We start from the raw sequence: 23663 nt of genomic DNA on the forward strand, positions 1-23663 counted from the left end.
TCATTCCTGGTTTCACATGTTTAAAGACCAGATAATATTATATTATCTGTTATAGACCAAAGCCTGGATTCAGAAGCCATTATATGCAAATGTAAAAATAAATAGCAAATGTCAAGGAAGTGATGGCCTATAGAATCATGAAAAGATGATCTGGTAACCATGGTAACGCCTATAGTGTCAGCACACGAGGGCAGTCATTTTATCTGGTGAAGTGAGAAGGGTCTAAAGATTGAGCTGTTCTTTACTGCTCTGTTTGGGTTTACGCAGCCAACAGCACAGTTAGTTTGTGTGTTGTGATGGTATATATATGTATATATATATATATGTATATATATATATATAAGAGGGGGAAAAAATACCTGAAGAAGAAAAAAATAAACATGTATAATTGTATATATTTTGTTTGATTTATTTGATCACCTCGCTGTTTAATAGCTTTTCAAATATGTTCTTATTTCTAAATTGTTCAGGTGATTATTATTATTATTATTATTATTGTATTTTAGAATTGAAGAGGAAGAAGAAAATAATGACTATAGCATTTTACATTTCAGTTTTGATGAAACTGTTTATAGAAATGCAAGTTTCTGATGTGGGATTGACGGAAGTGTTCGTGAATGGAACGGAGGACAAAATGTTCTGGTAATCATCTGCCACCACATTACTGTTTATCTCCGGATTGTTTTCTTAGTGAGTATGATGCCTTCAGATGAAACTGGTGAGCTCGTGTTTACAACACGGGAAGTCGTGAACACGATGTGCTCGGCGTTCAAGTGGTTAAGTGGTGAGAACACCGTTGCTAAGCAACGACAATATTAACATTACTGTTGGCGTATAGAAGCCACAGAGGCTAACAAGCTAGCAAGCAGGTAACATAAAGCAGTAAATGTAAAGACATCATGACAGAGGAGAAAGATGAGTTGTTGACAATATCAACATTTTCCTCTGACAGGTTATAAAATTACCAAGAAAAACAATATACGGCTAAAATGACAATATATTAACTTATTATGCACCGAAAAATGAGCTTCCATGGCCTCCGCCATTTCTGACTACGTCAACAAACACGTCAACAAACACGTCAACAAACACCTCAACAAACACGTCAACAAAACACCTCAACAAACACGTCAACAAACACGTCAACAAACACCTCAACAAACACCTCAACAAACACCTCAACAAACACGTCAACAAACACCTCAACAAACACGTCCCCAAACACGTCAACAAACACGTCAACAAACACTTCAACAAACACCTCAACAAACACGTCAACAAACACCTCAACAAACACCTCAACAAACACCTCAACAAACACGTCCCCAAACACGTCAACAAACACGTCCCCAAACACGTCAACAAACACGTCAACAAACACCTCAACAAACACGTCCCCAAACACGTCAACAAATACGTCAACAAACACGTCAACAAACACCTCAACAAACACCTCAACAAACACCTCAACAAACACCTCAACAAACACGTCCCCAAACACGTCAACAAACACGTCCCCAAACACGTCAACAAACACGTCAACAAACACCTCAACAAACACGTCCCCAAACACGTCAACAAATACGTCAACAAACACGGCAACAAACATCAACAAACACCGTCAACAAACATGTCCCCAAACACGTCAACAAACACCTCAACAAACACGTCAACAAACACTTCAACAAACACCTCAACAAACACGTCCCCAAACACGTCAACAAACACGTCAACAAACACCTCAACAAACACGTCCCCAAACTACGTCAACAAACACGTCCCCAAACACGTCAACAAACACGTCAACAAACACCTCAACAAACACGTCCCCAAACACGTCAACAAACATGTCAACAAACACGTCAACAAACACGTCAACAAACACCTCAACAAACACCTCAACAAACATGTCAACAAACACGTCAACAAACATGTCAACAAACACGTCAACAAACACGTCAACAAACATGTCAACAAACACGTCAACAAACACCTCAACAAACACCTCAACAAACACCTCAACAAACACCTCAACAAACACCTCAACAAACACTTCAACAAACACCTCAACAAACACCTCAACAAACACCTCAACAAACACGTCCCCAAACACGTCAACAAACACGTCAACAAACATCAACAAACACGTCAACAAACATGTCCCCAAACACGTCAACAAACACCTCAACAAACACGTCAACAAACACTTCAACAAACACCTCAACAAACACGTCCCCAAACACGTCAACAAACACGTCAACAAACACCTCAACAAACACCTCAACAAACACGTCCCCAAACACGTCAACAAACACGTCCCCAAACACGTCAACAAACACGTCAACAAACACCTCAACAAACACGTCAACAAACACTGTCAACAAACACGTCAACAAACACGTCAACAAACATGTCAACAAACACGTCAACAAACACCTCAACAAACACCTCAACAAACACCTCAACAAACACCTCAACAAACACCTCAACAAACACCTCAACAAACACCTCAACAAACACGTCCCCAAACACCTCAACAAACACGTCAACAAACATCAACAAACACGTCAACAAACATGTCCCCAAACACGTCAACAAACACCTCAACAAACACGTCAACAAACACTTCAACAAACACCTCAACAAACACGTCCCCAAACACGTCAACAAACACGTCAACAAACACCTCAACAAACACCTCAACAAACACGTCCCCAAACACGTCAACAAACACGTCCCCGAAACACGTCAACAAACACGTCAACAAACACGTCAACAAACACCTCAACAAACACGTCCCCAAACACGTCAACAAACATGTCAACAAACACGTCAACAAACACGTCAACAAACACCTCAACAAACACGTCAACAAACATGTCAACAAACACGTCAACAAACACGTCAACAAACACGTCAACAAACATGTCAACAAACACGTCAACAAACACGTCAACAAACATGTCAACAAACACATCAACAAACACATCAACAAACACGTCAACAAACACCTCAACAAACACCTTAACAAACACCTCAACAAACACATCAACAAACACGTCAACAAACATGTCAACAAACACGTCAACAAACATGTCAACAAACACGTCAACAAACACGTCAACAAACACGTCAACAAACACCTCAACAAACACGTCAACAAACACGTCAACAAACACGTCAACAAACACGTCAACAAACACGTCAACAAACATGTCAACAAACACGTCAACAAACACGTCAACAAACACGTCAACAAACATGTCAACAAACACGTCACAACTCGTGAACTCTGAGCTTTCAGAGACTTTCCACTGACGAGGTCCCGAATACCACATGAGGGGGGGGGGTTCATATGGACTCATCTCGTCAACACGGTGAACACGACCACACCTGAAGGCACCACCTGTACTGCACCAAACACTTCACCCTCCTAACTCACTGACTTCCTCTGAATGTGAGATGAGCAGCAGGATGGTGAAGGAGCAGCAGGATGTTGAAGGAGCAGCAGGATGTTGAAGGAGCAGCAGGATGGTGAAGGAGCAGCAGGATGTTGAAGGAGCAGCAGGATGGTGAAGGAGCAGCAGGATGTTGAAGGAGCAGCAGGATGGTGAAGGAGCAGCAGGATGGTGAAGGAGCAGCAGGATGGTGAAGAATATATATATATTTGCAGACGCTCAGTAGAGTTGTGATGATGGCTCTGACAGTTTAGAGAAAGTTAAGACTGATTCACAAAATGAGACAAAGTGATGGAGAAAGACTGTAAATGAACTGCGGTGGTCTATCTAACGGTGCACAAAGTCTGTTCATTACACATCTACAAGTATCTATTCAATGTATGACTCTGTGTAATACCACATGCAAAGCACAATGAGGCTCTGATTCCTATTCATAGTGCCGTTATAGGTCACTCTTCAGTGCTAAACACACCGTGGACGCTGCATCATTTCATGGGCTAATTAAGTAAAGTAATTGCAGCGGAGATGAATGAATTCCTGCTTGTTAAAACCCTGGAGTTAAGGCAGCGTGAAGCGACCCCTCTCCCCCCACCCCCACAGGAATGGACCAGAGATGTGGAATTTAAATTGAGGTGAATAACAAAGTGAGAGAAAGACGAGAGAGACGGAGCCTTAGAGGAGCCAGACCTGCTGCTCTCTCTCAGCGTTCTGCAGGATGACATCAGATATGAATGATGTATACATGTGTGTCTGTAAAACAGCTGGATGTTAATAAGAAGACAGGTATAAAAGACAGGCGTCCTGTTTGCTCTGACGCTCACTCATCTAAAGTACGCTGATCTGGAAGCTTCCAGAAGTGTTTCAATTGATAGTTTTATGGATATTTGTGATATGAAGCATTAGTGTTAGTGAAGAGGACTTATTTTAAATTCATCTTCTGTGTGTTTCTGATGAGGATGACTTGTTTCTGATTGGCTGGCAGGTGTCACAACACCTCTAAAAGGCAGTTCTGGTCAACCCTCTTTCTAAATCAGTGTAAAAAACTACATTCAATTGCCAATTTATTAGGTACCCCTGTAATGTACACCAGTCCTGCAATAAATCCAACCTCCATGGACGTTCTACTGAAGTGTGTCTTTAGAGGGGGAATCAGCACCTCTCGGAAACAGTTTGAACAAACACTGAACACAAGAACCTGAACACAAGAACCTGAACACAAGAACCTGGATGGAGCTCATTGTGGTTGAATAATGTGCAGCGGGACGGTGGTGTTCTTCCTTCGACTGGTTGCACAGCGGCGGAGGGGAGAATGATGGACCTCCCTGCTGCGTTACAATGTTCAGGTGTTACTTCACCTTCGGATTGACACTCATCTGCAGGTGAGAGGAAGCAGCCGGAGGATGTGTAGCACGTGTCTGTCTGCAACCTCCACAGGATAACAGGAGAGTTAACAGGGACAAGGACTGCAGAGCAGAGGGGACCAGGCATTTACAATAGAAATGAATGAATGAAATACATTTTAAAAAGAAAATAATAACTTACAACCCTGAAATCAAATGGTATCCACTGAGACTGCGTTGTCCTCTCCTCTGCTGGGCACAGCTGTACTGCTCTCTGCTCTACTCTGATCCTCTGTTATAGTGAGCAGTTTCATCCCATGTCATGACACATCAGCACCCTGCTGTGTTTGTCCAGATCAATCTGAATCAATGCCTTTCCAACACAATGAACACACACAGTGGTAGAACAGATTCATCCCTGGTGTGTTGAAGAACAGGAAAGGCTGCGTGTCCCGGCTGCTTCCTCCTCATTGTGCTGGTTGAGGATCTGTTTGTTTGGGTCAGCTCCGAAGGGAAACACCTCACCGTTTCAGCTGTCGCTCCGCTGGACTCTGCAGGACTCTGCAGGCTCTACATGCTCGCAACAGGTAGAGGAGAGCAGCAGAGGCCCACAGCTCCACAACCAGACATGAATGTTGAACTCCGTAGAAAGCGTTTGTAATCCAGCTGCAGCTCCGTCAACAGCCCTCCTTCAGCGTGCATATAGATATATATATCCGTTGGTTGTAATTAGCCTTCTAATTATCAGCTTCTTAATCTCAGCAGGCCAAATGTGAGGCTGGAGGTTTGGTCCATGCAGCCTGTTCATAGTTCAACACCCCCAGATCCTCCAGACTCCACTTCCATCGGCTATTTAGCCATCACAAAAGTGTCTACACACTTCTAAATGATGCAAGTGCTTTGTATTTAATTAGTCAGTCAGGAATCAAAGTTCATAGAAGGAAACCAGAGCAGCAGCTGGAACAAAGAACTTCTAACCACAAGAACAAAGTTAGTTTCAGGGTTTGAGAAGGTTTGAAGTTTAGAGCTTCCCATCCATGACCATTTCTGAAACTGTTAGATACTAAATTCAAAAGGTACCATGCAGGGTAAATGAGTAATGAACCATCAACCTCTTGATGCTGGACTGCATACTCTGGGTCCAAACAGCTGTAGAGAACATCTGGCAGAGAGCGTAGCTGCAGCCTCACAATGAATGAAGAAATCATCAAATGGATCTTAAATGTATAAAATATAAGAAGAGTGCCAAGATGCAAATCATGAAGAGAATAGAGATTCAATGCTATGCATTTGTTGTGAGTTTAGCAGTAGCAGAGGAGGAGACCTAGAGACGGGGCTTTATGTTGCTTTCAACTGTCTTTCAAAAAGATGATCCTTGAAAGAAGAATTGTTTCAACCACTAAGAGAAACATTTTAAGAAAAAGGAAACATCCTAAGGCTGAACGTCGTGTGTTAAATGGATCATGGTTGGCAGAACAACGCAGCCTGTCTGATCTGTTTCCACTCCATTACTCTGTCTGAGGAAGTGTTAGGCAGCGTCGGCCTCAGGGAGACCTCATCAGTCAGTCTGTCAGTCTCTGGACTCACCAGGCTCTACCGGCACCGCAGCGAGACCACGGAGAGGCTCCTCAGACTCCGACCGGTCACTGAGAGAGGTCAGGGGTCCTCACCGCTGACCACTACTGCAAGAAAATGTCTGGAAAATTGGATTCAAGACGAGACGTCACTTGTTTCACCCTCTATATTTTGGATCAACTGTTGGAACATGTTTGTACGTTCCAGCTGTGATGCCGTAGAATGCAGCTGTTGGTTGGAACACAACTACTGAGAAGAGGAGACAGAGGAGAGATGATGACGCCCATGCAGAGGATCATTTAGCTCTCCATCTGACCTTTCCTGTAAGGCCACAGTCAGGTTAGGGTTTTACAAGACTTTGGTTCAGAGCAATGTAGCTCAGAACTATTGCTGGACATTAATGTTCTTTAGAGGATGATTCCCTCACCATCCACTTATACACAATACATATCTACCTGGGCTGATTACTTTTGATTTGTTTGATTCCTTTTGCTGCAACACAATGTCTAAAACTCCTACTCTCTGGTCTGTTTATTTGTTACAGGTATGTTGGGACAGATGCTATCAATGGCAGCTGAAGCTTAAAGTCAATAAGAGCAGAAATCACAAAGGAAAGGAAGAAGAGCTCAGTCGACATCACCCCCGTCTTTATTTACTGTTGAACGTCCGTAGAGGCTATACACAGATGGTGGTAGTTACCGCGGTGCAAGGCGGGCTGACAGCTCATCAACATGACTGACACGTGACGGGATAGGACCCGGACCGACGGGACGAAGGCAGGAGAGATTTCATTTTCTGCCACAGTTTGACAAGATGTAAAATTTCAAGAGAATTTACTTCATGAAGGTCACATTTCATAACACCATGTTGTATTTATGTCTGTTACCAGGGCAAAATGTAAACGCTAGAATTGGCAGCACACATACAACGGGCAGCAGGCTGCAGGCCGCAGGAAGCACGACGCAGGCAGCATGATGCAGGCAGCACAATGCAGGCAGCACGACGCAGGCAGCATGATGCAGGCAGCACAATGCAGGCAGCACGACGCAGGCAGCACGACGCAGGCAGCACAATGCAGGCAGCACAATGCAGGCAGCACAACGCAGGCAGCATGATGCAGGCCATAGGCAGCATGACACAGGCAGCACAATGCAGGCCGCAGGCACCACAACGCAGGCAGCACAACGCAGGCAGCACAACGCAGGCAGCACGATGCAGGCAGCAGGCAGCACAACGCAGGCAGCAGGCAGCACGATGCAGGCAGCAGGCAGCACAACGCAGGCCGCAGGCAGCACGATGCAGGCAGCAGGCAGCACGACGCAGGCAGCACGACGCAGGCAGCACAACGCAGGCAGCACAACGCAGGCAGCAGGCAGCACAAGGCAGGCCGCAGGCAGCATGATGCAGGCAGCAGGCAGCACGACGCAGGCAGCACAACGCAGGCAGCACGATGCAGGCCGCAGGCAGCACGACGCAGGGTGCAGGCAGCATGATGCAGGCCCCAGGCAGCACGACGTAGGTTGCGGGCAGCACGATGCAGGCAGCAGGCAGCACAACGCAGGCAGCAGGCAGCACGATGCAGGCAGCAGGCAGCACAACGCAGGCCGCAGGCAGCACGATGCAGGCAGCAGGCAGCACAACGCAGGCAGCAGGCAGCACAACGCAGGCCGCAGGCAGCACGATGCAGGCAGCACGACGCAGGCAGCACGACGCAGGCAGCACAACGCAGGCAGCAGGCAGCACAACGCAGGCCGCAGGCAGCAGGCAGCACGATGCAGGCCGCAGGCAGCATGATGCAGGCAGCACGACGCAGGCAGCACAACGCAGGCAGCAGGCAGCACAACGCAGGCCGCAGGCAGCACGATGCAGGCAGCAGGCAGCACGACGCAGGCAGCACAACGCAGGCAGCACGATGCAGGCCGCAGGCAGCACGATGCAGGGTGCAGGCAGCATGATGCAGGCCCCGGGCAGCACGACGCAGGTTGCGGGCAGCACGATGCAGGCAGCAGGCAGCACGACGCAGGCAGCACAACGCAGGCAGCACGATGCAGGCCGCAGGCAGCACGATGCAGGGTGCAGGCAGCATGATGCAGGCCCCGGGCAGCACGACGCAGGTTGCGGGCAGCACGATGCAATGGATTTATGTTACTAGTATCCACAATAAGCTTAACGTCAATTGACTTTGATAGCAGGGTAACAATTCATTAGCCCCCTCAGCTGCTAAGAACCCACTGTACGTAGCCCTGGTACTTTGAATGTACTGTATTGCAGTAATTTATGTTTGCATCAATGCGTAAATGATTCATTACAGGAAGAGAGAGAAAGGAGAGAGAGGTGGAGAGATAATGTGGTCTGATAACTGGTGAGCATTGGTTTTAAACCTGCTCATTCTAGTAGTCAATGCAGTGGTAGTGTATGGTAGTTAGAAGAAGCTTAACTGTATATTTTAAATATTCTTTCCAGGTTGAGACAGGGAAGCCAGAACGTTACGTAGTTTTATAAAGATGTTTTAACGAAACAGGCTCAGCTCATGTACTGACTGTATGTCACAGCAGTTTGCATGAGTGAGATCCAGTTCTGGTCTCAGAAAGTGAACTCTGTATTCACTTTATGAATGTCTGATGACCATATAGGCATCTATAATATAATATAAGCCATCCCTTTGTAGACATCAGCCATTAGCCTTTAGTCCAGCTTTAGTCCTGCAGGAACAAAGACATTCCACTGCTTTAAAAGACATAAACACGTATCAAATATTTGACATAAGTATGTAAGTAAAGCTTTATTTACAGACGTAGGCAAAGTTGTTGGTAACGTTCCGTTAAAGAGAGAAAAACCCACAATGGTCACTGAAATAACTTGAAACTGACAAAAGTAATAATAAATAAAAATTCACTGAAAATTAACTAATGAAAATCAGATATTACTTTTGAATTATGGTTCAGCAGAATCATTTTAAAAAACAAACTAATGAAACTGGCCTGGACAAAAATGATGGTACTCTTAACTTAATATTTAGTTGCACAACCTTTTGAGGCAATCACTGCAAACAAGTGATTTCTGTAACTCTCAATGAGACTTCTGCACCTGTCCACAGGTATGTTGGCCCACTCCTCGTGAGCAAACTGCTCCAGCTGTCTCAGGTTTGAAGGGTGCCTTCTCCAGACTGCATGTTTCAGCTCCTTCCACAGATGTTCAATAGGATTTAGATCATGGCTCATAGAAGGCCACTTCAGAACAGTCCAATGTTTAGTTCTTAGCCATTCTTGGGTGTTTTTAGCTGTGTTTCTGGTCATTATCCTGTTTGAGGACCCATGACCTGCAACTGAGACCAAGCTTTCTGACACTGGGCAGCACATTTCACTCCAGAATGCCTTGATAGTCTTGAGATTTCATTGTACCCTGCACAGATTCAAGACACCCTGTGCCAGATGCAACAAAGCAGCCCCATAACATAACCGAGGCTCCTCCATGTTTCACATTAGGTACAGTGTTCTTTTCTTTGGATGCTTCATCTCTTCATCTGTGAACATAGAGCTGATGTGACTTGCCAAAAAGCTCCAGTTTTGTCTCATCTGTCCAAAGGACATTCTCCCAGAAGCTTTGTGGCTTGTCAATATGCATTTTGGCAAATTCCAGTCTCGCTTTTTTATGATTTGGTGTCCTCCTGGGTCGTCTTCCATTAAGTCCACTTTGGCTCAAACAGTGACGGATGGTGCGATCTGACACTGATGTACCTTGACCTTGGAGTTCACCTCTAATCTCTTTGGAAGTTGTTCTGGGCTCTTTGGTTACCATTCGTATTATCCGTCTCTTCAATTTGTCATCAATGTTCCTCTTGCGGCCACGTCCAGGGAGGTAGGCTACAGTCCCATGGACCTTAAACTTCTGAATAATATGAGCAGCTGTAGTCACAGAAACATCAAGCTGCTTGGAGATGGTCTTATAGCCTTTACCTTTAACATGAAGGTCTATAATGTTCTTTCTGATCTCCTGAGACAACTCTCTCCTTAGCTTTCTGTGGTCCATGTTCAGTGTGGTACACACCATGACACCAAACAGCACAGTGACTACTTTTCACCCTTTAAATAGGCAGACTGACTGATTACAAGTTTGAAGATACCTGTGATGCTATTTACAGGACACACCTTAGTTTAACATGTCCCTATGGTCACATTATTTTACATCTTTTCTAGGGGTACCATCATTTTTGTCCAGGCCAGTTTCATCAGTTTGTTTTTTAAATGATTCTGTTGAACCACAATTCAAAAACAATGTCTGATTTTCATTAGTTCATTTTCAGTAAATTTTTATTCATTATTACTTTTGTCAGTGTCAAGTTATTTCAGTGAACACTGTGGGTTTTTCTCTCTTTAACGGAAGGGTACCAACAACTTTGCCTACGTCTGTATATATCACCTTTAAAACACACCGTACACGCTGCCTCACACGCTGCTTCTCACGCTGCCTCACACGCTGCTTCGCACGCTGCCTCGCACGCTGCCTCGCACGCTGCCTCGCACGCTGCCTCGCACGCTGCTTCAACGCTGCTTCACACGCTGCTTCACACGCTGCTTCACACGCTGCTTCAACGCTGCTTCACACGCTGCTTCACACGCTGCTTCTACGCTGCTTCAACGCTGCTTCACACGCTGCTTCAACGCTGCTTCGCACGCTGCTTCGCACGCTGCTTCGCACGCTGCTTCGCACGCTGCTTCAACGCTGCTTCACACGCTGCTTCACACGCTGCTTCACACGCTGCTTCACACGCTGCTTCAACGCTGCTTCACACGCTGCTTCACACGCTGCTTCTACGCTGCTTCAACGCTGCTTCACACGCTGCTTCAACGCTGCTTCAACGCTGCTTCACACGCTGCTTCACACGCTGCTTCAACGCTGCTTCACACGCTGCTTCACACGCTGCTTCTACGCTGCTTCAACGCTGCTTCACACGCTGCTTCACACGCTGCTTCACACGCTGCTATTAATTCAATCCATTGTATGTTATTTTGCTTTAATTTCAATCGAGGCAAATAAACAAGTGATTGCCTGATAACACCGGCTCAATATTACTTCCTTTACCCCTTTACCAATTCTGGGTTGTAACAGTAAAGCTTTATTTATATATCACCTTTAAAACACACCGTACACGCTGCCTCACACGCTGCTTCACACGCTGCTTCAACGCTGCCTCGCACGCTGCCTCGCACGCTGCCTCGCACGCTGCCTCGCACGCTGCTTCAACGCTGCTGTACCAGATTTAATGACCTCATTTTGCAACCTATCAAGTAAAAAAGCATAAGTTCAAGACTATTTCACAAAAGGATGAATCTATAGGTGATGGACATAAAGCAGAGTGGGGATGAGTTAATCCTCCTGACGCTGATGGAGGACAGCAGTTTAGATGATGGATGGATGCATGTACAGTATCTGGTGAGCACCACTGTCTTTAGCAGATGATATAAACATCACATCGTAATACATCGGATCAGAGACATTTCAAGTATCCAGAGGGTTTGAGTGACAGTACATGATGTGACCATAAAGACGTGTATTTGATTTAATTACACCGACATCTTAATGTTGTATACATATATATATATATATATATACATATATACGTATATATATATATATACGTATATATGTATATAAATATCGTCACCATCTCATATCTTTGGTTTTCTGCAGAGGTTAAACATGTTTCACTCCTTCCACCATCTGTCACAGCGAGAAACTGTTGAACTGTGTACCATAAAGCAACGCAGCATATCCCCCCCGCTGGCTCATAGTGTGAAACTCAGAGAGCCTGATAAACAGTCCTCTGCTCTTTCTCAACAATGATGTTGTTTTATTACGGTGACTGTCATAAAGCAGGCATTAAGACAGACCGATAGAGACGATTCTAATGTCTGCAGGGTGTAAACAGGCAACAGGAGGGATGAAGGTGCTGAAACAGATGAAATGGGAGCAAAAGATGAAGGAGTTGATGGAGTCGGGATGAGAGAGGAAGAGGAGCGAGCAGAGAGGAAGAGGAGTGAGCAGAGAGGAGGAGGAGTCGGGATGAGAGAGGAAGAGGAGCGAGCAGAGAGGAGGAGGAGTCGGGATGAGAGAGGAAGAGGAGCGAGCAGAGAGGAGGTGGAGTCGGGATGAGAGAGGAAGAGGAGCGAGCAGAGAGGAGGAGGAGTCGGGATGAGAGAGGAAGAGGAGCGAGCAGAGAGGAGGAGGAGTCGGGATGAGAGAGGAAGAGGAGCGAGCAGAGAGGAGGTGGAGTCGGGATGAGAGAGGAAGAGGAGCGAGCAGAGAGGAGGAGGAGTCGGGATGAGAGAGGAAGAGGAGCGAGCAGAGAGGAGGAGGAGTCGGGATGAGAGAGGAAGAGGAGCGAGCAGAGAGGAGGAGGAGTCGGGTTGAGAGAGGAAGAGGAGCGAGCAGAGAGGAGGAGGAGTCGGGATGAGAGAGGAAGAGGAGCGAGCAGAGAGGAGGAGGAGTCGGGTTGAGAGAGGAAGAGGAGCGAGCAGAGAGGAGGAGGAGTCGGGATGAGAGAGGAAGAGGAGCGAGCAGAGAGGAGGAGGAGTCGGGTTGAGAGAGGAAGAGGAGCGAGCAGAGAGGAGGAGGAGTGATTGTCAGAACGCCTGCAGCCGGGAGACACTGCTCCTTTCTTCTGCGTCGGTGCTAAATCTGTCCGGGAAGCCTCGACATTCACACTGATTACCATATTAGAGCACATGCACACTCACACACACGCACACACACACACGCACACACACACACGCACACTCACTCACACTCACACACACGCACACTCTCACACACACTCACACACACACACACACACACACACACACTGTGACAGTAGCTGTCTGAGTGAACACCTTGGTGAATGATGTCATATCTCCCTCCTAACGTCTGGTTTGTTTCAAGTCCTTCATGTTGAGTGTTTCCTGTTTTATTTTGTTACTCATCTCTCCTCTCATTTCAGATCACTTCACTTCCTCTCTTTGTGTGTTGTCCCGCCACTTTTGATTGCCTGCCCCGCCCTGATTGGTCACACATGTCCCTCGTTAGCCCTGCAGACCTGCAGACCTCCTGCTCACCTGTTCCCACTTCCCCGTTAGTCCGTTACTGGCAGTCCTAGTACAGTACATACAGTAGTGCATACTGCATACTGCAGACTACATACTGCAGACTGCAGACTACAGACTGCAGACTGCATACTGCAGACTACATACTGCAGACTGCAGACTACATACTGCAGACTGCAGACTACATACTGCATACTGCAGACTACATACTGCAGACTGCAGACTACATACTGCAGACTGCATACCGCAGACTACATACTGCAGACTGCAGACTGCAGACTACAGACTGCAGACTGCAGACTACAGACTGCAGACTACATACTGCAGACTACATACTGCAGACTGCAGACTACATACTGCATACTGCATACTGCAGACTACATACTGCATACTGCATACTGTAGACTGCAGACTGCAGACTGCAGACTACATACTACATACTGCAGACTGCAGACTGCATACTACATACTACATACTGCAGACTGCAGACTACATACTACATACTACATACTGCATACTGCATACTGCATACTACATACTGCAGACTACATACTGCAGACTTCAGACTACATACTGCATACTACATACTGCAGACTGCAGACTGCATACTACATACTACATACTACATACTGCAGACTGCAGACTGCAGACTGCAGACTACTAGTCTGCAGTATGGAACTGTTAAATCATTTTATGTTGCAGTGCCTTTAAACAAGCTCCTAAAACACTGGACTAAAAAGTGAACTTATACTAATGTTCAGAAGTGAATTTAGTGATGAAAGGCTGCTGTTGATGTTGTAACCGTAGCCTGTAGCGGTTCATTGCTTTGCATTGTGGGATACAGTAGGCGAGGTCGACTGGTCCGATGCAGACTGGAGATTGTTTTCCACATCAGTACGTCATCCAGGGACTTTTGGCATACTGTAGATTTAGCTTTTGTTACCGTACTACATCCTACCAGGCGTCAAATACCGACGCTTTATCACGGCCCTCGGCGCTCGATACCACACACATGGCACCCTTTAGTGGCGGTATAGACGCACCGGGCTTTCTCTGTAACGCATTGTGTTTGTTGGACAAACTCAGTGTTTAACTAGAGAGAAGAAGTGTTGTTGTGTGGGGACACAGTGCCGTCTCTGGGTCCATTTCATCTGTGAAGAGAGAACTCGTTGAGCTGCCAGCCAGGTGAATGATGGAGGGAATGACAGAGAGTGAGAGAAATATTGGAGGGATGTTAAAGTCCTCACATCTGAGTGGGAAACAGACATTTCAGACAGTGAAAGAAAGGACGAGAGAGGAGGAGGAGAGCTGTTTTCTCATATTGTGCTTTAAAGACTTGTGGAGAACATCTTAGTCTTCTTGGCTACTTGTACCTTTCAGTGCTGTTAGATAGGAAAAGACATTATTAAAGATAAAGGTAGTAGCTAGTAGAGCGAAGGAGAACTACAATAAGAGCCAGTATGTTGTGCTTTAGGTCTGTTTTGAATTGGGTCTCTCTATATGAGGTAGTCCAAATAGAGAAGGAGACGCGATGAGGTGAAAGCTGACCCGGGACAGTTTAGGGGATTGTTCTGGACGGCTGTAAACAAGCTGCTGGTTCTTCTCGTCTCTCCGTCACTTCTCATTCGGCCTGATGAGATTTGGATTGATTCTGACGAGCAGAGTTATTAAAACACAACGCCGACATATCCCTAAATGTCCATAACAGTCCTGGAAATAGACACCAGCGGCTGCTCATCCAGTATGTGAGGGTTGGAGGTGGTGTTACGTAAGAAAGAAAGAAACAACTCTCCCGAGGACGTGCGTGTTGAATTAGCAGGATTAAGGCAACATTATGGGAGGGGAAGTGAGACAATGGAGGTGATTAGGATGCACAAAGAGGAGTGATAGCGAGAAAGACAATTACATCCTCGACTGCAGTGTCAGAGTTTTACCTCTAAAGTAACCGAGTCCTATTGAGTGGAGAATAAGCGCGCTGAATGAGAACGAGCACAGAAAGGCCGACTAGTGAAGAAGGAACACACTAAAGCACTCAGACAATAAATGAAAAGTGTCTCTGGAGGAGGACGAGGAAGACATGATGCCAGTTAATGACAGGGATACGGGAGTAATGGGAGAAGATACGACACACGCAGACGGAGAATGTTTGACATCCTGTAAACATCTTTCTGCTTCTGAGGCGTTCGCTCCGGTTTCATTGTGGATATTGTTTTGTGACAATGTAGAAAATCTCAGAGAGGCCTTCAGTCTGACGGCCGGACCGCCTGCAACACTCGTCTTTATGGTCTTTGTACAATTTTGGATAATAAGGAAAACACGGTTGAAACATATATATATATATAGATATATAAATATATATCTATATATATATATATATAATAGCAGCACGGGAACAGATGAATGAGTCAATTATCAATCAGCTCTGGCGTCACTGAAGTGGAAGGAGGATTTCTAGAATAGAAGCAAGCAGGTTTGCAGCGTGTGAGCCGGCCTCTTCACGTGGTGGAGTACTGTACAACCAGACTTAATGGAAGTGACTGTGTGACACTATACTGTCACATTAAAGCTCTCTGAAAGGTGCTTCAAGTCGACACACATTAGTTTCAATTAACAAATAATGAAACGGTGGCTGATTTAATCGTGTAAAGCGCTCTCATCTGTAATTTTCCAGTACTGTACGCACTCCATGAATAGTCAACATCACATAAGCCTCCTCCGTAGAGTCTATTCACGAGCAGCAGCAAAGGTTATTGATGACATTTTACTTTTAGATTTGAGGGTTTGTTTTTTTCTGTATTCTTCATTGTGGTGATTGTTGTGTCAGTGAGATCTGGCTATCTCTGTGTGCTCAGCAGGCCTCATTAGAATCCACTGAGGGGCCGACCTTTCAGTGGATATAAACTAGACGTGCAGGGTAATGTGGTGCAACAAAAAGCTCTTCCATTCAAGTCAGGGTCACTATGGACATGTTGTGTCATAAAACTCTGTATCATATTTATGTAGTTTAACATAACCACCAGGTTTAGAGGAGTACTGATGATTCATGGGCAGAGCACTCCCCTTCATCAACGTCCTGCCAACACACATACAGCGCTTTACGTGGTGGTGTGCCGGGATCACGGGAACATTACCGATGGATCCTTTGTCGCGGTGGAAACACAAAGTCTCAGGTTTAACAGAAGGTTGATCAAAGTCCACGTTGGGAGGAGGTTACCACGTCACAAGATCCCGCGAGTATCGCAGGATCACATATCACACAAAAAGCCATCCAGGTGATGCATTGGTGTCCGGTGTAGCCAGATCTCGGACCAATCGGCGTCCTGTGAGGAGCTACTGGCAGCTCCGGGCGGGGCTTTAAGTGTGTGTTACGACACGGAGCGGCGACTGCTCCTTCAAAACAACGATGGCGGCTGCTGAAGAGGTTAGCGTAGCTGCTGCAGTAGCATCAGTTCAATCAGAACTGGAGGATATTTATTCACTGAAAGAAAAGCAAAGAACAGCACTGAAGACTTCTCTAGATGGAAATCATGTCGTTGCTCTTCTTCTGACCGGCTTCGGCAACAGTTTGATTGACAGATGTTTCATCCAATCACCTGCCAAGTCATTTTTGGAAGCACTTGCCGTTTTTCAGACCGTTTCCAATGACGGCTTCTCAGACGGTTCTGTGGAACAAACCATCTGGCGGATCAGGTCAGGGTCTTGGACGGGGTCAAACACAGGAGACTGGTGTTGGTGTCCCTTGTGAAGTGTGTCAAAATGACATATATTGGCTACGTCAGAAGTTACGTAACAAACATAGTTCCTTTAACCCAAACCACGATCTTTTCTTTTCTAAACCATCCAAGTAGGCTCATTTTGTTGCCTAAACCGAACTAATGAGTTTTGTTGCCTAAACCTAACGTTATATTGATTCTGTGAAGCCACCACATGATGCTCTGTTAAGAGGTCGTGGTCATCAACGTCAACCTGTTGGCTGGACAGAAGTCAAAACTCTAGATTGTTTATTATTTGAACAAGTCAAACTTTGAGGCCGGTTCAGACCGGTGCTCACATTGAAATGATGTGACTCTCTTTCAGGTTTCTTTGAAGCACCGTGCATCCCTGCCTCAGTGAGCGGAGCTCAGCGAGCGGAGCTCAGCGAGCAACACACATACTGTAGACGCCCGCTGCAAACAATTAAAACAAGTCAAACTTTGTCAAAGAGATTTAGTGAGTACAGAATTCAAAGGAAAAAGTATGGCAGCACATAGACTTAGAGATAAAGTCCTTGTTCCAACAGAAAGACTAAGGTCAAAGTGAATCTTTTGGTGTGTGAATAAAACTTTTTCCGAGCTCAGAATCAGCATTCATGAGAGGGTCTGTCAGCTGCAGCCAATGATTTGAACTGACAACATCCCGACTGCAACCAGCCCACTTTAATCTGCTTTATTTGATCTAAAGAAGAGCCAGAAAGGCTCTAAACACTCCACCAAACAGACAGCCTGTTGAAAGGTCAGAGAGTATTACTGAAGCTCCTTTATTCTGCTCTCTGAGTGAGACTGACAGCAGCACAATCTGAGTGGATGGGACAGACATTCAAGTAGGATTTGAACCCCTGGCCAGCCTGGGCACATTCAGGTCCAGTGGGTGTTGAGGGAGCTATACTTCATCAATTCAATAACCCATTTTAATCTTCCAATAAGCGGCCTCCAGTTCTGGAACCTGCCTTTGAAAAATATTGCAATAATCCCTCCAGTACACCCGTGTGACTTCATCCTCCTCTCCGTCTCTATTAGATTCCTCCTCCGTTTCAAACACTTTGAGGACAGTGTGGAGATTGCAAAGTGTCATCGGGGCTTCCCCCTCTCCGTACTGTATGTTGCATCGTCAACCCGCTGGGCGGTTCGTCAAATCAAACACAAAAGTCCAGAAGAGAAGTCTCCGTGGCCACCACTGGTTTTAACTCAATCTAATCCCAATAGTTGAATTTGCAGATTGAAAAGAATTTCAAGTATTTGAAGAATTCCCAGGCCTACAGAGAATGACTGGATGAGTTCAGCAATGGAAGCTGCTGATATTGTTTAGCTCGCTTTGAAAAATGAGCAGCAGGTCTCAGAGGACAAGTCCCCGTCCAAGTGTAATCTATTACAAAGCTTTGGGGAACTGCAGACGGGTAATTACAGAGGAAGCCTCTTCCAGCCTCAGCAGGAACGCTTCTCTTTCTACTTCCTATTCTTTGACTCTGAAACATTTCCCATAGCCATAGAGGCCCCTCAGTGCTGCTTGGGTCTAGAAGGGAACCCACAAATTGTGACTCTGACGACCTATCCTTACCTGAACCATTCAAGGTTGATGACTAACTTTAACCATCTTGTGTGTTCCCTTCTAGACGCGACCCCTCAGTTCATCGTCACCACTGATGGTGAACAGCTGATTCTGACCCTGAAGATATATCCTGTCTCCAACGGGAGGTGAGTATTTCCCAGCTGACACCTCGGAATGATTTTATGTTTTTATCCATGGATGCAAATACACACAAATATACGTCCCTGTTATTGTCTCATAACATCCAGTCTTGTCTTTGTGTTGGTCAGAACCGTCTTTATTGAGTTGAAGTTTAAACACTGTATCAGGTCCGATACTGTGCTCATGTTCTCGTACTCGCAAAACGCCACCGATACTTTACGGCAGCGTGACGTTAACCTCTCGTCACCATCTTTCAGGTCCTATCGCACGCACTCACGCTCCACCTGCCCGACGGTGCGGGCGAGATGGGCCGGTGGTGCGCCCGACCCCGCTGGGCCGGGATCCCACCTCAGCCGGCGCACACCGGCCCTCACTTTCATTGCACCGCGGGATTTTGTTGCACCCTCTGACTCGCGCGTGCGTTAGACTCCTTGGTCCGTGTTTCAAGACGGGTCGGGTGGGTTGCAGACATCGCTGCAGACCCCTGGCGCCTTTTATGTGGGCCGAGCCGCGCCCTGGGGGCACGACACGGTCGGGGCGCACTGAGGACAGTCCGCCCCGGTGGACATTCGCACCGGGAGCAGGGGGCCCCGTCCCTCCCCGGTGGGGAGAGCAGGCACAGCGAGCCACGGTGTGTCCACGGTGCGGCGGGGTCCGGGCGGGGAGCGCTGTAAAGCTGCGGCCACGAGCCCCCTTGACCCCGAGCCTTTCCAAGCCGACCTAGAGCCGGTGGCGGCGCACCGCCTCGTATGCGGGACTCCCCAGTCTGCCGTGTGTCGCTCACACCCTCCAGCTGGCTGTTAACGAGGCTCTTTAGACACAGAGAAGTACTCGTATCGGTACTCGTATCTGTACTCGGTATCGGTACTCGGTATCGGTACTCGGTATTGGTACTCGTATCGGTACTCGTATCGGAGAGTACCTAAATGTAAGTACTTGTACTCGGTATCGGTGCATCCCTAGTGATAATGATAATGTATATTATTATTACTATTATCCTAACCACTGAATGAAGCGTTCACACGAGGCTGCAGGCTCATTAATGAAACACAATGTCAACCATTCGTCAGTAAAGTTCTGTGAAGAGGTCTTCTGAGGACACGTTTTAAGAACTTTTAGTGTCATTAAGGAGAACTCGGTGTTAAGATAAGATAGTTAGTCAATGCTGTCCCAGATCTAATTACTGCCTGTGTGGGAGCTGGAGCAGCTCCGGCTGTGCTGATAGCACCGCAGGTTACAACCACTTCTCTAACACACACGTTGAGTCAACAAACTGCTTTGAGATGTTTGAATATGCTTCTTTTAAATAAAACCTATTGTCATTCCAGCATTCATGTCAAACCAAGAAACACAAATCCTTCCTGTCACGGTGTCATGTTGAGAGAGAAATCATGATTTAGACACATACTGATGTGCTTCTAACCAGGCAGTGGTTGTTTCCTCTCTCTAAATGTTTTTACTCATCAAATCACCAAAAGGAAAACCAAAGATTAAAGGAATTAAAGAAACTGTTGTCTGGGTAAGACAACTGCATGTACGAGTGTATATATTACTATCGCTCAGCATATGACAAACTGAACCGAGCTCCGACTTTAATGGAGCACCTCTTCTCATGTCCGTATAGAAGGACCCTAAACCTAACCCTTGGGACAGATGATTCCTTCTGGACATGCTTGGTGGCTCGTGGTGTCTAAAGCTTCTTCCTGAGGAGAAGCAGCTCAGATTGTGGGTTCAATGGAGGGACGAGTCTCTTGTTATGTGAAGAGCTTTGTGTTTGGTGCTCAGTCATCGCCGGCTGCTTAGCTGCTGTGGTTTCCCTCTAACTGCTTTAACTGCTCTGGACAGTTTCCCTTTACATTTGACATTCAAGTGTCCGTACCAAGCGACCATGTTAAAGGACGAGATGCTTTCCACCAGACTCTTCTGGCTTCCCCCACTCACTTCCTGAGTAGGTGTAACCTCTGCAGAGCTTTTATAAAAACATGTTCAGTGTTATCTAAATGAAGTCTTTGGTTTTACTAATGTTTAGCTCAAGATCACTCGACTGACATAGAATACAGACTTTCCCCTCCAGGGTCACCTTCACGTAGGAGACTGACGAGAGCCATATTATCAGCGTATTTAAATAAGCTCAAATCTGAATCTTGGATTCTGAATTCATTTGTACGCACCAAAAATAATAAAGGTGATAGAATAGTATCTTGTGTTTAAAATGGTCAATTCTGATTAAAGTGAGAGCGTCCGTTGCGTGAGACGTGCGAGTGAAAAACCAGTCTGATATGCTTGTGGGTAGATGGGGGGGCGTCGTGGTTTGTATTCATTCAATCAGATATTCCAGCGCTGGTCGTTGCAGACACACCTGGCAGAGATCTGCGTTCTACTGGGAGCACTTTCCAGTGTTTCTTCTGCTTTCCCTTTGCACCTCTTTTCAGTGCAAGCATGTGTTTCTGTACACATTACACCATATTAATCACAGCGGGAGTCTGACTACTTCCATATCTGGTTCTGAAGAACTGATGAAATGTTGGAGCATCTGGATCTGTCACTTAATGGGTCCCGGTGTGATCATAAATATGGAACCTGAGCTTCTGTTGAAGCAAAGCATGTTTTCCTTTACTGGCACAGCGCAGCACTTACAAGCTAACTTTGGAGAGTAAGGCGGTGAAAACATTTTGATGTTGATGTGACGGCTTGAAGAAACTACATGAAGACCAAATATAGAGCAGAAATGAAAGATGACACGACATCAAGCATCTTCAGGAGGTGCCACTCGGATAATTTGTTGGAATCAGAATCTACATTTGCTTCTGATATCAGTTCAAAACCATTTCCAAAGCTGTGATAATGAATATTTGCTGACACTAGGAGACCATGTGAGTTCGCTCCCTGCACGTTGCCATCCATCAAACACTTTCTGACGAACTACAGAGCTCTAAACATCAAGACCAATGTCAGATTCAGGAGAACTGCCTGCAATCAAAATAACAGTTTCATGCCAGTTCCATTTCTGTCTCACATCATAACCAAACAGTATGACTATGATCGGTGTTGTGGCTCCGTTCTGGAGGCTACTGGGAGGCAACACACAGCATGTGTAGAAGTAATCCCTTTTAAATATATAAAAAAGTGATAAACAATGATAAAGTATTAATCCTATAACCCTGTGTTTACTACTGAAACAGCATACAATCATAGTGCTACTGTATTTTATTCATAGACCCCAGTGATGTAATATTTACAATGACCTCTAACTCAACTCGCAGCTGTGTGATGTAATACTTGCATTGGCCTTCAACCGAACGGGCGAACATAACAAGGCTACGTCATGTATTTGACACGGACTACTCATGCAGCTGCACCACCAGGTGGTGTTTGGCCTTGGAAAGATAAGATGATGGAAAGTACCGATGGGAAGTACCTAGAATATGGTAAGTGTGACGAGATTCTTGTAACTGCTGACTAGTGTGATATTTTGACAGACACCAATAGAATTGAAGACGACTAAGAAAATGATAGTAGAAAGGAGGGACAAGTCCTTTGGTCCAGTATATAAGGATAGGATGTAAAGCCCGCGGTTAGTCGCATCCGGAACGGCTCGGGTTTGGTTGTGTTTTTGTCTGCTGATATTGAACACAATAAAAACTCTGCTTTTTGCACCATACTTGTACAGCCTCAAGAGATTCATTTGAGTATCCTGTGTTGACTTTCTGACACCTTTAATATTGAACACTGAAGAACATTGAACTGGAGTCTCAGCCATTCCAGACCCAAGGCTTGAGATATCCTGATTCAACACATGGCTACGGCTATGCACCCCAAAGACTATCCAATACTATATATACTGTATAGCCTGTATTGTTTACTGGTGTTACATTGATTCATTGGTTGGTAATATCTCTAAAGAACACGTCGGTTTCCACATCATCAAACATCCTGGAAAATTATGTCTTGAAATGAAGATTCTTCAACTGCCTGAAAGCACATGAGCCCCCTGATACCTTCACACCAGTAGCAGTACATGTCTATACAGCATGTTGCACCTGAACGCATCATCTAGTGGGAGTCTTTGGCAGGTATGATGAGTCTGATGCTGTTAGCTGGTCTGGTTACTGTTGATAATGAATGCACACATACAGTAGCTTCATTAGAGAAACAGAGATGAGTGTTAAAGCTGCAGACTGCAGGCTGGAGCTCTGCTGCTGGTTGTTGTTGTTGTTGTTGTGTTGGTGGTTTCCAGGGGAAGCAGCTCGACTCCCTGGAGACAAAACACCAGTCAGAGGCGGCTGCAATTAAATCCAGCGACCTGCCAACGCAACAAGCATACACACACACACACACACACACACACACACACACACACACACACACACACACGTTTCATTTGTATACACACAGCCGAAGATATAAAAACACGTCCCCGTCTATACCCTCTGTTGTCTATAAGGTCAATGCTAATGACCGTTTCTCAGAATGAGGAGGTGGAGAGGAAGACAGCCAGCAGGAGAGAAGAGGAGGATGAGAGAGGAAGAGAAGGAGAGGAGAGGGGGAAGATGAGAAGAAGAAAAATAAGATCTAGGGAAGAATGTATGAAACCAGAGGATGAAAGAGAGATACATCAGAACGAAGCAATGGACCGCCATGTGGAGGAGGAAAAGTAGTACATACTGCATACTACTGCGTTCCTCAGCAGTATGAAACAGTTAAAGAGATGTATTCAGCAGTATGCTAGACCAGGCTTTAGCCTTTAAACCAGCTCTTAAAGC

Source organism: Sebastes umbrosus, chromosome 6 (assembly GCF_015220745.1).
Source record: "Sebastes umbrosus isolate fSebUmb1 chromosome 6, fSebUmb1.pri, whole genome shotgun sequence".
NCBI classification, from domain to species: Eukaryota; Metazoa; Chordata; class Actinopteri; order Perciformes; family Sebastidae; genus Sebastes; species Sebastes umbrosus.